The sequence below is a fragment of the Macaca nemestrina genome, chromosome 1, assembly GCF_043159975.1.
Source record: "Macaca nemestrina isolate mMacNem1 chromosome 1, mMacNem.hap1, whole genome shotgun sequence".
Classification (NCBI taxonomy): Eukaryota; Metazoa; Chordata; class Mammalia; order Primates; family Cercopithecidae; genus Macaca; species Macaca nemestrina.
Genome location: NC_092125.1, coordinates 29302260 through 29314274, shown reverse-complemented (window position 1 = coordinate 29314274; position 12015 = coordinate 29302260). Strand labels below are relative to the sequence as shown.

At 44.0% G+C, this 12015-nt stretch overlaps 1 long non-coding RNA gene across 1 annotated transcript in view; it reads left to right on the top strand.

The window, feature by feature from the left end:
- The window catches only part of LOC105484406 (uncharacterized), a 28159-nt gene extending 21540 nt beyond the window's left edge, over window positions 1-6619 (top strand). The window contains exon 3 of the long non-coding RNA XR_011611078.1: window positions 6347-6619. This is a non-coding gene — a long non-coding RNA (uncharacterized lncRNA). The remainder of the gene's footprint in view (window positions 1-6346) is intronic.
- Window positions 6620-12015: the final 5396 nt, after the last annotated feature.

The following is a 12015-nucleotide window of genomic DNA, read 5'->3' as shown; positions in this document are numbered from 1 at the left end:
TGGATGTGGTGGCTTAAGCCTGTAGTTCCAGCTACTCGGAGAGGTAGAAGGATGGCTTGAGCACAGGAGGTCGAGGCTGCAGTGAGCCCCGATGGCACTGCTGTATTCCAGCCTGGGTGACAGAGAGAGACTGCGTCTCCAAATAAATAAATAAAATAAAAAAGTGTGACACCTCACCTCCCCTTCACTCTCCTGCTCCCACTCTCGCCATGAGACATGCCTGCTCCAGCTTTGCCTGCCATCATAAGTAAGATCTCCCTGAGGCTTTACCAGAAGCACAATGCTTGTTGTACAGCCTGCAGAACTGTGAGCCAATTAAAGCTCTTTCATTTTTAAGTTACCCAGCCTCAGGAATTTCTTTATAGTGACAAAACAATTTCTTTATAGTGGCAAAAATTTCTTTATTGCAAAATCAACCTGACACACCTACAAAGACTAAAATATTAACTATGTGGTACTTCACAGAAAAAGTTTGACATCCCCCTGGGCTAAGGTAATGCAGGAGAGAGATAGCTAAGTGAAGGGGCGGCATTCTTTGTGGGGCAACAGGGAATGCAGTTAAGAAAGAGGAATGTCTTATTCTCTAAAATTGGAGAGAAGTTGGTGAGAATTAGGGAGAATCTAGGTAAAATTACAGGTATGTGGCTTGGTTGAAATTTGATGAAGGTCAATTGATAGAAGTGAAAAAGGGTGGGGAGTTGATAAAATTGGCTAAGGTTTAGATTAATCTTTAAAGTGGAATAGGAGAAATTGCTAAAAGACCTCATTGAGGTTGAGGGTTGTTAATTTTTAGTGGTACATTTGCATAATGAGTATCATTTTATTCAATTGTGCTTATTGTCCCAGTGTAAGAGTAGAGAAGGCAGTTGTGGAATTGACCCAGAATTTAAAGATAGGTATGCCTTGGAATCAAGGCTGTTCATGAAAAATTGTGCATGTGATCCACCACATAAGAGTATCCTGGGTTCAGAAGGAAAAGAGGTTGGGAGAAGATTGGGAGAAATGAAAGAATAAGAAGTAGAAGAACTGTCTTGTGAGAGTCAAAAGGACTGTCTAGTGGGTGCTTGAAAGATGAGAGTCCTAATAGGAGGATGAGTTATTATAGTTTGGAATATAATTAATGGGTTAATAAAGTAATTCCAGATGATGTCAAGGTTCAGAAATGATCACAAGAATGAGTAGCTGAATGAAGGAGAAACAGTAATTATTGAAGTTGCAGGCATCAAGAAACTAGGAAACTAGAGTGTTAGAAGGCTTATCCACTGGACATGGAAAACTACCAAGTATTCCAAGAATGTTAGCATGTAAAATAAACAGATGTCAGAGAAAGAATAACTCTCAAAAGGGCAGTGACACTTTAAGGAGAGTGAAGACCTGAAAGTGCTATTAGGAGTGAGGAAAATCCTAACCTCACTTACCCACCTTTGGGTATATAGGGTGGGGAAAAGGCTGACCACATTAACAAGGCTGTAGGGGAAATGTTCTTGAGCCAAAGCTGAGTGTTAATCATGACTAGGAATTGAGGTAGTATTCTATGAATTTGGGATGCTAAGAGGGTACAGGTATGGGAGGGAAGGAATAATAAAGCAATATGGGAAGGAGGGTATCGGGAAAAATATGTTTTTGTTCCTGGTCATTTATGCCAACTCTGTGATAGCTAGTGTGATTGAACAATTATAATGGCCCTATGTGGGATGGCCCTAAGTCTCAAGGTGGAGTCAGATGGTGAGGTCTGGATGCTGAGGCTGGTGCATTAAAGGACTTAGATTGCGAGTTGTGGACCTTATCTCTTAGGAGTTTTAGGCTGATGCAGGCTGAAGCCTGGTAAGTGAGGATTTCATAGTGAAGAATTTCCTTAATTACTCACTTGACAAATGATTATTAAATAACTAGTTATATTTCAGGCAATGTAAGATACTTAATGAACACAGAAATGAATTAAAGACAGGATTGCTGTCTTTGTGTATGTAAAAAGTTTAGTGTAAGAGTATGATAAACGAACACAATGTAATATTAACTTTTTTGTTTTTTTTCTGTTAAAATTTACTTTTTATTTATTTATTTATTAATTTTTGAGACAGGGTCTCCCTTTGTCACCAAGGCTGGAGTGCAGTGGCACGATCTCAGCTCACTGCAGCCTTGACCTCCCAGGCTCAAACCACCCTCTTGCCTCAGCCTCTAGAATAGCTGAGACCACAGGGGTGCACCACCACACCCAGCTAAATTTTGTATTTTTTGTAGAGACGGGATGGGGTTTGGCCACGCGATCTGCCTGCCTCGGTCTCCAAGAGTGTTGAGATTACAGGTGTGAGCCACTGTTCCTGGCAAAATTTACTTTTTTTTTTTTTTTTTTTTTTTTGAGACGGAGTCTCACGCTGTTGCCCAGGCTGGAGTGCAGTGGCGCGATCTCGGCTCACTGCAAGCTCCGCCTCCCGGGTTCCCGCCATTCTCCTGCCTCAGCCTCCTGAGTAGCTGGGACTACAGGCGCCCGCCACCGCGCCCGGCTCATTTTTTTGTATTTTTAGTAGAGACGGGGTTTCACTGTGGTCTCGATCTCCTGACCTTGTGATCCGCCCGCCTCGGCCTCCCAAAGTGCTGGGATTACAGGCTTGAGCCACCGCGCCCGGCCCAAAATTTACTTTTTAATATAATGTTATATTATTTGCCTGCACTGTGAAAAACAGCAGACAGAGCAATGTAGAGTTAAAAGTACAGTGGAGGGACACGTGTGGGTTAATGGCAGAAGTACACACTCCATTTGAGATAAAGGCAAGCTTCCTGATTGAGGTCTTCACTGAAACTCAAGAGATGATTTGGATGTGGGCCAAGCTGGGTAGAGTAGAGGTGCTGAGAGTTCAGGAGGAGGAAATGGGAGATTGTAAGCAAAATGAAAGTGCAAATGTCTAGAGTTTTAAAGGAATAAGCATGTTTACAAATTGTTAAGAATGTTGGGGTGGAATGGTTTATGGCTGGAAGAGTTCAGAAATGAGACAGGTGCTCTGAAAGCCAAGTTCGGTCTTTTTTCATGACGGTGTTGGTGAGTCACTGAGAATTTTTAAGCCAGGAAATGACATGATGAAATTACTTTTTTTTTTTCTTTCTTTTTTTTTTTTTCTGAGGCAGAGTCTTTCTGTATCACCCAGACTGGAGTGCAGTGGCATAATCTCGGCTCACTGTAACCTCCACCTCCTAGGTTCAAGCAATTCTTGTTCTTCAGCCTCCAGAGTAACTGGGAATACAGGTGCATGCCACCATGCTTGGCCAATTTTTATATTTTCGCTAGAGATGGAGTTTCACCTGTTGACCAGGCTGGTCTCGAACTCCCCGCCTCAAGTGATCCACGCACCTCGGCCTTCTAAAGTTCTGGGATTATGGGTGTGAGCCACTGTGCCTGGCCCAAAGTTACCATTTAAGAAAGTTTATTTTGGCTGGGCATGGTGGCCCATGCCTATAATTCCAGTGCTTTCAGAGGCTGAGGCAGGCAGATCACTTGAGGCCAGGAGTTTGAGACCAACCTGGGCAACATGGTGAAACCTTGTCTCTACTAAAAATACAAAAATCAGTCAGGCGTGGTGCCACATGCCTATAATCCTAGCTACTCAGAAGGCTGAGGCATGAGAGTCACTTGAGCCTGGGAGGTCTAGGCTGCAGTGAGCTGAGATCTTGCTACCGCACTACAGTCTGGGTGACAGAGCAAGACTCTGTCTCAGTAAAGAAAAGAAAGAAAGAAAGTTCATTTTGGTGGCAGTATGGAGAATGAACTGAAACAAACACTTCCCTCCCTAATTACTCACAATACAATACTTGGCACTTAAATTGTAGTACTTCTCAAGCCCTCTTTTATATTAAAGATGTTTGTGTAAACTGTCTTCCCTACCAGTTTATGAGCTCTCAGGTGCCAGAGAGCCTATTTTATTCAAAGGCATAATATCTCCTCTCATTACTTAGAATTTTCTTGAATCTGCTAGATCATCAGTAAGTGCTCGTATGAATATCAATATACACTTTTATAGACAGTAATCTTTCACATTTAATTGTTTCCCTCTTCCTCAGGCCCTGATTCACTCTTCCCTAGAGTGAGAAATCAATGTCATTTCTTCCGTATATGGTACTCAAAATCAGGATTGACAATTTGACAAAATATATTTTTCTTTAATTTTGAATTTATGTATATATCAAGTCCGCAAAACATAAGTTACATTTGGTTACATGTTTTTGTTTTCATCCAAAAGAGGAAGATTATATAAAACTGGGACTGCTTTGGGAAGCCTAAGATGCATGGTTTCTATGCTTTTGTACATCAGGGACTTGGAGAGAACATGATGAGGTCACCTGTTTTGTGAGTTGAGGCGGTGTGATCTGCGTTCCCCAAGTCTGAATCATGTTGAATAAACTGATCGTTAACTTTCCAGACTATAATCCTTAGAGAGCAAATTTGGAGTACAGAGTGGTCAGCAGTCTTAACACTCCTTTTCCTGACTCATCTGAATAGTCAAATAGGAGAGAATAGAAATATATATTGCTCTGCGTGTGTTTTTTTATTTATTTTATTTTTTTTTTTTTGACGGAGTCTCGCTCTGTCACCCAGGCTGGAGTGCAGTGGTGCGATCTCGGCTCACTGCAACCTCTGCCTCCTGGGTTCAAGTGATTCTCATGCCTCAGCCTCCCAAGTACCAGGGATTACAGGCATGTGTCACCACACCTGGCTGATTTGTATTTTTAGTAGAGATGGGGTTTCACCATGTTGGTCAGGCTGGTCTCGAATTGCTGACCTCAAGTGATCCACCCACCTCGGCCTTCCAAAGTGCTGGGATTACAGGTGTGAGCCACTGCACCGACCTCTGCATGGGTTCGAGTCCTACGTGCCTTCTCAATTCAGAAAACCTGTTCTCAGACTTCTGCGGTGTTATCACTGGGATTTCCCAGACTGACTGAATCACCGATTATCGAAAGCAATATTAGGCCTGAACAACGATGTTGCTGATACTGAGCCTTGCACCTGCAAAATGCTCAGGGTTTTTATGGTTTAAAATGTACCCTAGGAGCCCAGATAAAATGATACTTTGACCTCAAAGACTTCCTCTGTTTCTCCTGTGGGACATTCCAGACAGCCTTATCCCCTCTGCCTCTAGTCCCTCTCTAACATCACTTGCCATGGATTTCCGAGTTTTCTAGTTTTCTGTGTCTATTTTTTCTATCAGACTATCAGCTCTAGGAGGCCACAGCCTCAGTCACATTTGCATTTGTATCTGTAGGGGCCAAGGGAAAACTTGCCCTCAGCCCTTTGAAGTTTCTCTGAAGCTGGGCACTTTGGGAGGCCAAGGCAGGAGGATTGCTTGAGGCCAGGAGTTTGAGGCCAGCCTGGGCAATATAGTGAGACTTCATCTCTACAGAAATTTAAAAAAATTAGCCAAGTATGGAGGCACATGCGTATAGTCCTGGCTACTAGGGAGGCTGAGGTGGGGGAACTGATGGAGGTTGCAGTGAGCTGAGATCTAGTCACTGCTATCCAGCCTGGGAGGCAGAGTGAGACCCTGTCAAGAAAGGAAAGAAAAGAAAGAAAGAAGGAAAGAGAGAGAGAGAAAGAAAAAAAAAGAAAAAATACCATGAAGTTTTCTGAAAAGCAACTGACAAAAGGTAGATTAATAGGATAAAAGGACACAGAATCTATTAACGTGCTGGGCACAGGGGGAGAATCACACGGTGATCACCCAACAACCCAGCGGTACAGAAGCTTCTATACACTGTTTCATGGCGGGGGGAGGGATGGAGGAATGAATAGGCCCAGTGCTCAGACTGTGGTTCTCTTTGGGAGCTGACTGGGAGTAACTCCAAAGTTGAGGGGCAGAACAAAGGTTTTTTATTATTATGTAGATAAAGCCCCTCAGGTAATCTCTTGAAGTTGCCCTCAGAAAAATAGATGAAAATTCTGTCTGGACATGATGAAGACCCCTGGTCTCTTTTACTCTCTGGTGGTTGATCTTTCCTGGTTATTTCGTGAGATTTTCTAGGGAGGGAGTCTTAAAACAATTTCCTTTCTTTTGGAAAGATGCTTTCTTCATCAGATAAGGAAATTCCCGAGAGATTCCCTCCTGGTGGCTTGGAAAAGAGGATTAGAGAGACCAGGGGGCGGGGAAAAGTCAGAGAGCGATTTTGGTTCTGAGACCTATTCTGATGAAATGCATAGGAGGCAAGGAAATACTGGATAGAAGAGGGCAGCCCCAGCGAGGGCCCCAACCTCAAGCCTGGAACTTCTGCCCAAAGTGAGAACATGCATTCTTGTTTTCCCACTTTAATGCTGCTTTTTGGCCTGCCCGCCCCGATCTTGTGCGCATAAAAACCCCAGGCTCTACTGGCAGAGCAACAGAGCGGAACAGCAGAGAAGGAGAGAAGAGAAGAAGCAGCTGGACACTGGAGAGAAGCAGCTTGACTTCAGAGGGACAACTTGACAGCAGGACTTTGGAGAAGAGTTCAGCTGGGGATGGAACTAAGCTGGCCGAACTCCAAGGGAAGACTACCTTCCCACTCCATCCTTCTCACTCCATCCCCTTTCCAGCTGCCCATCCTGCTGGGAGTCACTTTCATAGGGAATAAAATCCCCCACATTTACCACCTTCAATTCGTTCATGTGACCTGATTCTTCTGCATGCCGAACAAGAGCTCAGTATACAGAGGGCTGTCACACCCAGCTGTTAAACACTTAAGCCATTTGTAGACAGCAAAGTTAAAAGAGCACACTGTGACATGCACCCTCTGAGGCTCTAGGGGTTGCAGGTACCCCCAAGATGCTGCCAGGGGCCACATGGGGTTCCGCTCCTGTTGGCTCCCAGAAGCACTTATCTTGGCCCCTGCTCCTGCCCACCCGTAAGCTCCCCCTCCCACAAGGGATTGAGAGCTGTGGGCTGAGTAAATGAGCCACCCCCTTCATGAGTCCTGCAAAGGGGTCAAGGGAACTATCCCATTTCACTGAGGCCTTTCAATTTTCAAAAGCACTCAGCAAGCCAATGGCCATATTTTGGGGAATCGTTTTCTGCCCCCCAACATATCCCTCGATGTACTCGGTATGGTGCTGTGTGTGTGTCTGTGTGTTGAGTATTTGCTAAACAAATTTAACTGAATTTACCTTTAAATGGTTAGGCAAATAAGATAAATTATAAACTAATATAAAGTTTTTGAAAAACTTTAGCACCATTTTATTCTTATTTTAGGAGACAACCCTGCCCCCTGCCCCCTCAGTTAGCTATGCTAAAGACTGGCCTTGGCCAAAGAAAAAGAAAAAAATTGAAATTGGAAAGTAAAAGTTGCTAGTGGTAAGAGGTAATAAAGAAATAGAAATAGATCCAGAAGACCCAGAAAGCTCTTTCTAGAGCAAGAAAAGGAGGTAAACGGAACTCACACTGTATCTCAAGCCATGCTCAAGTGGTTAAGAGAGGGGAATACAGAATATATATCTGCACAGTTCTGAGGATGTTTTAATCATCATAATTTCAGTGGCACTGGAGAAGGTACGAACCCCAAATACCCGAGACAGGACTCAGTTAATTTAGAAAGTTTATTTTGCCATGGTTGAGGACCCGTACCCATGACACAGCCTCAGGAGGTCCTGACAACATGTGCCCAAGGTGATCAGAGCACAGCTTGATTTTATACATTTAGGAAGACATGAGACATTAATCAACATACGTAAGATGAACATTGGTTTGGTCCAGAGAGGCGGGACAACTTGAAGCAAAGGCGGGACAACTTGAAGTGGAGAGGGGGCTTCCAGGTCATAGGTAGATAAGAGACAGTTGCATTCTTTTGAGTTTCTTATTAGCCTCTCCAAAGGAGGCTATTAGATATGCATTTATCTCAGTGAGCAGAGGGGTGACTTTGAATAGAATGGGAGGCAGATTTGCCCTAAGCAGTTCCCAGCTTGATTTTTCCCTTTAGCTTAGTGATTTTGGGGCCCTAAGATTTATTTTCCTTTTACAAAGGCAAGTCAACCTAGGGGCAGTTCTCTTCCCCCCCTCAGTGTGTACCTCCTAAAAGGCCCATTACTTGGAGAGGTTTCTCAGTGAGAGCAGTGTGGAGCCAGAGGCGAGAGAGGGCAGAGGTACCAAATGTAGGAAAACTACTGTGTGTGATATAATTCCTCTCCAGTTTTTCAGTAAACTTACTAAATTTACAAAATCACAAGGGTGACTACATTTTTGGAGAAAACGGGCTAAATGTAGAACGTTATGTATGGGTTAAGGAAATAGACTAATAAGGGGTTGTGATTATTACAGTTTTAGCAAGATCCCCAGAGGAGAGTTGCTGATGCTACTTGGGAATGCATCTGTCCCCAGAGGCTGGAAGATCAACTGAAGGAGGGAGAAATGTTGTTTACCCCAACGTTGCATGAGAAGGGGTCAAGGAGATTTAGGGTGGGTTTCTTGGGATCTCAGGAAGTGGGAAGGAAATGGATTCTCTGGGTATAAAGTCAAAAACAAACTGTTTTACCTCTTTACTCTCACATATCACAAAACAGTTCTGTGACCACTTATGTGGAGATTTTCTGTGTTAGAAACAAGTGCTTGGCATAGCCAAAAGAAACCAGCACTTAGACGGAAAATTTCTCAGCAAGGCAGCTTCACTTCTGCAGAAGGGTGCTGCTTGTGCCTGATGCATTCTCAAGAGCACACTGAACAAAGGAGGGAAGGAGCTTTTAACCCTAACGTAGTTCCTGTTTCTCTATTGACTGGGGTTCCTTCCCCTATTGACTGGGGTTGGATGCACAATCTAAGCTGATCCCAACTGACTGAGACTTAAACCTTCTCAAATAGGGTAAATGCATGATTTGCTAAGAGAAAAAGGGGGGAGGAAGGGAGTAGGGTTGATTTAAAACTTTTACAGCTTGTGACCAGGAAGTTGAGGCTTTGAAGAGAAACTTAGTTGTCCCAACATTCTGCATACACCAAACAATTTTCCAGCAGACACCAACTATGTGTCCTCTAATTCGATTCAATCCTGATGTTATCTGCCTGGAATTAGTGTCCGATCCCACAGGTTAAGGGGTCAGTGCCACAAGACTGTCCCCCATTCAGATGTCAATTGCAAGTCCCAGATTGTTACCTGTACTTCTGACTGACTGGCTATGGTTCGAGGTTCCAGCTGGGCATGGTGGCTCATGCCTGTAATCCCAGCACTTTTGGAGGCCTAAGGGGGAGGATTACTTGAACCCAGGAGTTCAAGACCAGCCTGGGCAATAGGGCAACAGGTCTTTTGTGAGACCACATCTCTACAACAACAACAGAAAAATAAAATAAAATAAAATAAAATTTCTGGGTGTGGTGGCCCATACCTGTATACCTAGGTACTCCAGAGGCTGAAGTGGGAGAACTGCTTGAGCCCAGGAGGTTGAGACTGCAGTGAGCTGAGATAGCACCACTGCCCTCCAGCCTGGGCAACAGAGCCAGACCCTAAATCAATCAATCAATCAATCGGGGTTCCCATATCTCCTTTCCTTGGATTCCATTAATTTGGTAGGGTGGTTCACAGAACTCAGGGAAATCCTTTACTTACATTTTCCAATTATAAGGGATAAAAGGAAGCATACAGATGACCAGCCAGATGAAGAGATGGATAGGATAAGGTATGAGGTTGTAGATCTTCCATCCCCTCTCTGGCACAACACCCTCCTTCCCAGTACTTCCAAGTGTTCAGCAACCTGGAAGCTTATTGCATCTCACTCAGTCTTTCCAGTCACTCAGACTGACCCCATCCTGAGGCTATCTAGGGGCTCCACCCTAAGGTCACCTCGTTAGCACACACTCAGCTGTGAGCCAAAGGGCTTATTAAGAGTAACAAAAGAAACTTCGATCACTTAGAAAATTCCAAGAGTTTTAGGAGTTCTGTACAAAAGACAAATATTATAACAAAAGATGCTTTTGTCACCCTTAACACTAAGGAAACTAGAATAATTTAGGAGCTCTGTGTCAGGAAGCTGGAATGAAAGCCAAAAACAATAGACAGTTGGCCTTTTGTATTCATGAGTTCCGCATCCACAGATTCAACCAACCACTGATCAAAAATACTCCAAAGAAATTTGTGTCTGTACCGAACATGTACAGACTTTTTTTGTCTTGTTATTATTCCCTAAACAATACAGTATAACAACTATTTACATAGCGTTTACTTGTATTGGTTGTTATCAGTAACCTAGGTATGATTTAAAGTATATGGAAGTTCTTCCTGGCTGTTTCTGGGGAAAAAGAATATACAGTATATACATCCTCTGCGGAGGATGTGTGTAGGTTATATCCAAATATTATGCCATTTTATGTAAGAGTCTTGAGCATCTGCTGGCTTTAGTATCCACTATTGGGTCCTGGAACCAATTCCCCATAGATAACCGGAGACAACTGTATTGCTTTTCTTTTTTAAAAAAATTAAAATAAGAAAAAAATTTATTACAAGCCCACAACTAACTTCATAATTGTAATTCTTTTCTTTTCTTTTTTGTTTTTTTAGAGGTTGGGTCTCGCAATGTTGCCCAGGCTAGTCTTGTACTCCTGGACTCAAGCAATCATCCTGCCTCAGCCTCCTCAGTTGTTGGAAATATGGGCACGAGCCATCACGCCTGGCCCAACAACAATATTTCTTATTGCACACTGGGGCTGGAACAGGCTAGGACTTCTGAGACCTCTGAGAAACAGCTCAGGCTCTGCCTAAAAAATGGGGGTGAGGCAAGCCGATTGCTGGGTACCAGCAGCAATGACAGAGACAGATTGGAAGAGAGCAGATCTTAGGAGTGCAAAAGGTTTATTAGAAAGAAAAAACAAAGTAAAAAAAATAATAATAATAAAAGAAAGAAGCAGATCTACCTGGGTAGGGCTGTTCACAAGAAGCCAGGCTGTTGTGAAGCAGTATGGTGAGGCTTGGGTGAGTGATGACTGGAGTGTACAGATGGGTCAGGAGGTGGCAGCCATCTGTAGTGACCGGGAAGCTGACAGACAAGGTTGGGAGGATACCCAAGTATCTGTGAGCTACCTCACCCCTTAACGATTCCCCTTTCTTTGAGGAGAAAATAAGATCTAAGTTAGAAATACCCAGAATGTGGATGTAGTGGGTGTGGGGCAGGGGCTGGGGTTGGTAGAAACAATAGAAACCCTGTCTTCCTAGCTGTTTCCACAGGCTGTCCTGGCCCAGGGGAAATAAACTGTTACACTAGCAGTTCCTAGCCCCGGAGCTGCGGACCAGTAACAGTCTGGCCTGTTAGGAACCGGGCTGCACCACAGGAGGTGAACAGCTGGCAAGTGAGCATTACTGCCTGAGCTCTGCCTCCTCTCAGATCAGTGGCAGCCTCAGATTCTCATAGGAGCACAAACCCTATTGTGAACTGCACATGCAGGGGATCTAGGTTGTGCACTCCTTATGAGAATCTAATGCCTGATGATCTGAGGGGGAACAGTTTCATCCAGAAACCATTTCTGCCCACCACCCCCCGCCCGCCCCCACCCCACCCTGTTAGCGTGGAAGAGATCAGAGTTACCCTGAGTTACCAGCAGCTGTCCATACAGGTCTACAGCAACTTTAGTCCTTGCCTCCTCAGAAGGAAGAACTCAGCTGAGGAGCATAAAGCAGAAAGAGACCGAGGTTAAGTTCCAGAGCAGGAATGGAAGTTTATTTAAAAAGGCTTTAAGGCAGGAAATAAAGAAAAGAGCCCTCGGAAGAGATCCAAGTGGGTGCCTGAAGGTCAAAGAGAGAAAAAGAATATCAAGTCCCCATTGAACCATGATCTTAGGATTTTAAAGGCTCACCTCTTTCCCAAGATTCTTTCCTTAGGGTGGGCTTTCCACATGTGCAGTGCTTTCCTTACTCTTTGGGACTGAGCACACACAGGGGGTTTAGGGAGCTATACACATGCTCATCTGAAGTTTTTTTCCTTTTTCCGGTGGCGTGTGTCCCTGAAACATCATACTTTGCCATTTTGTCTCTCTCTCTCTCTCTTTTTTTTTTTTTGAGACAGGGTCTCACTCTGTTGCCCAGGCT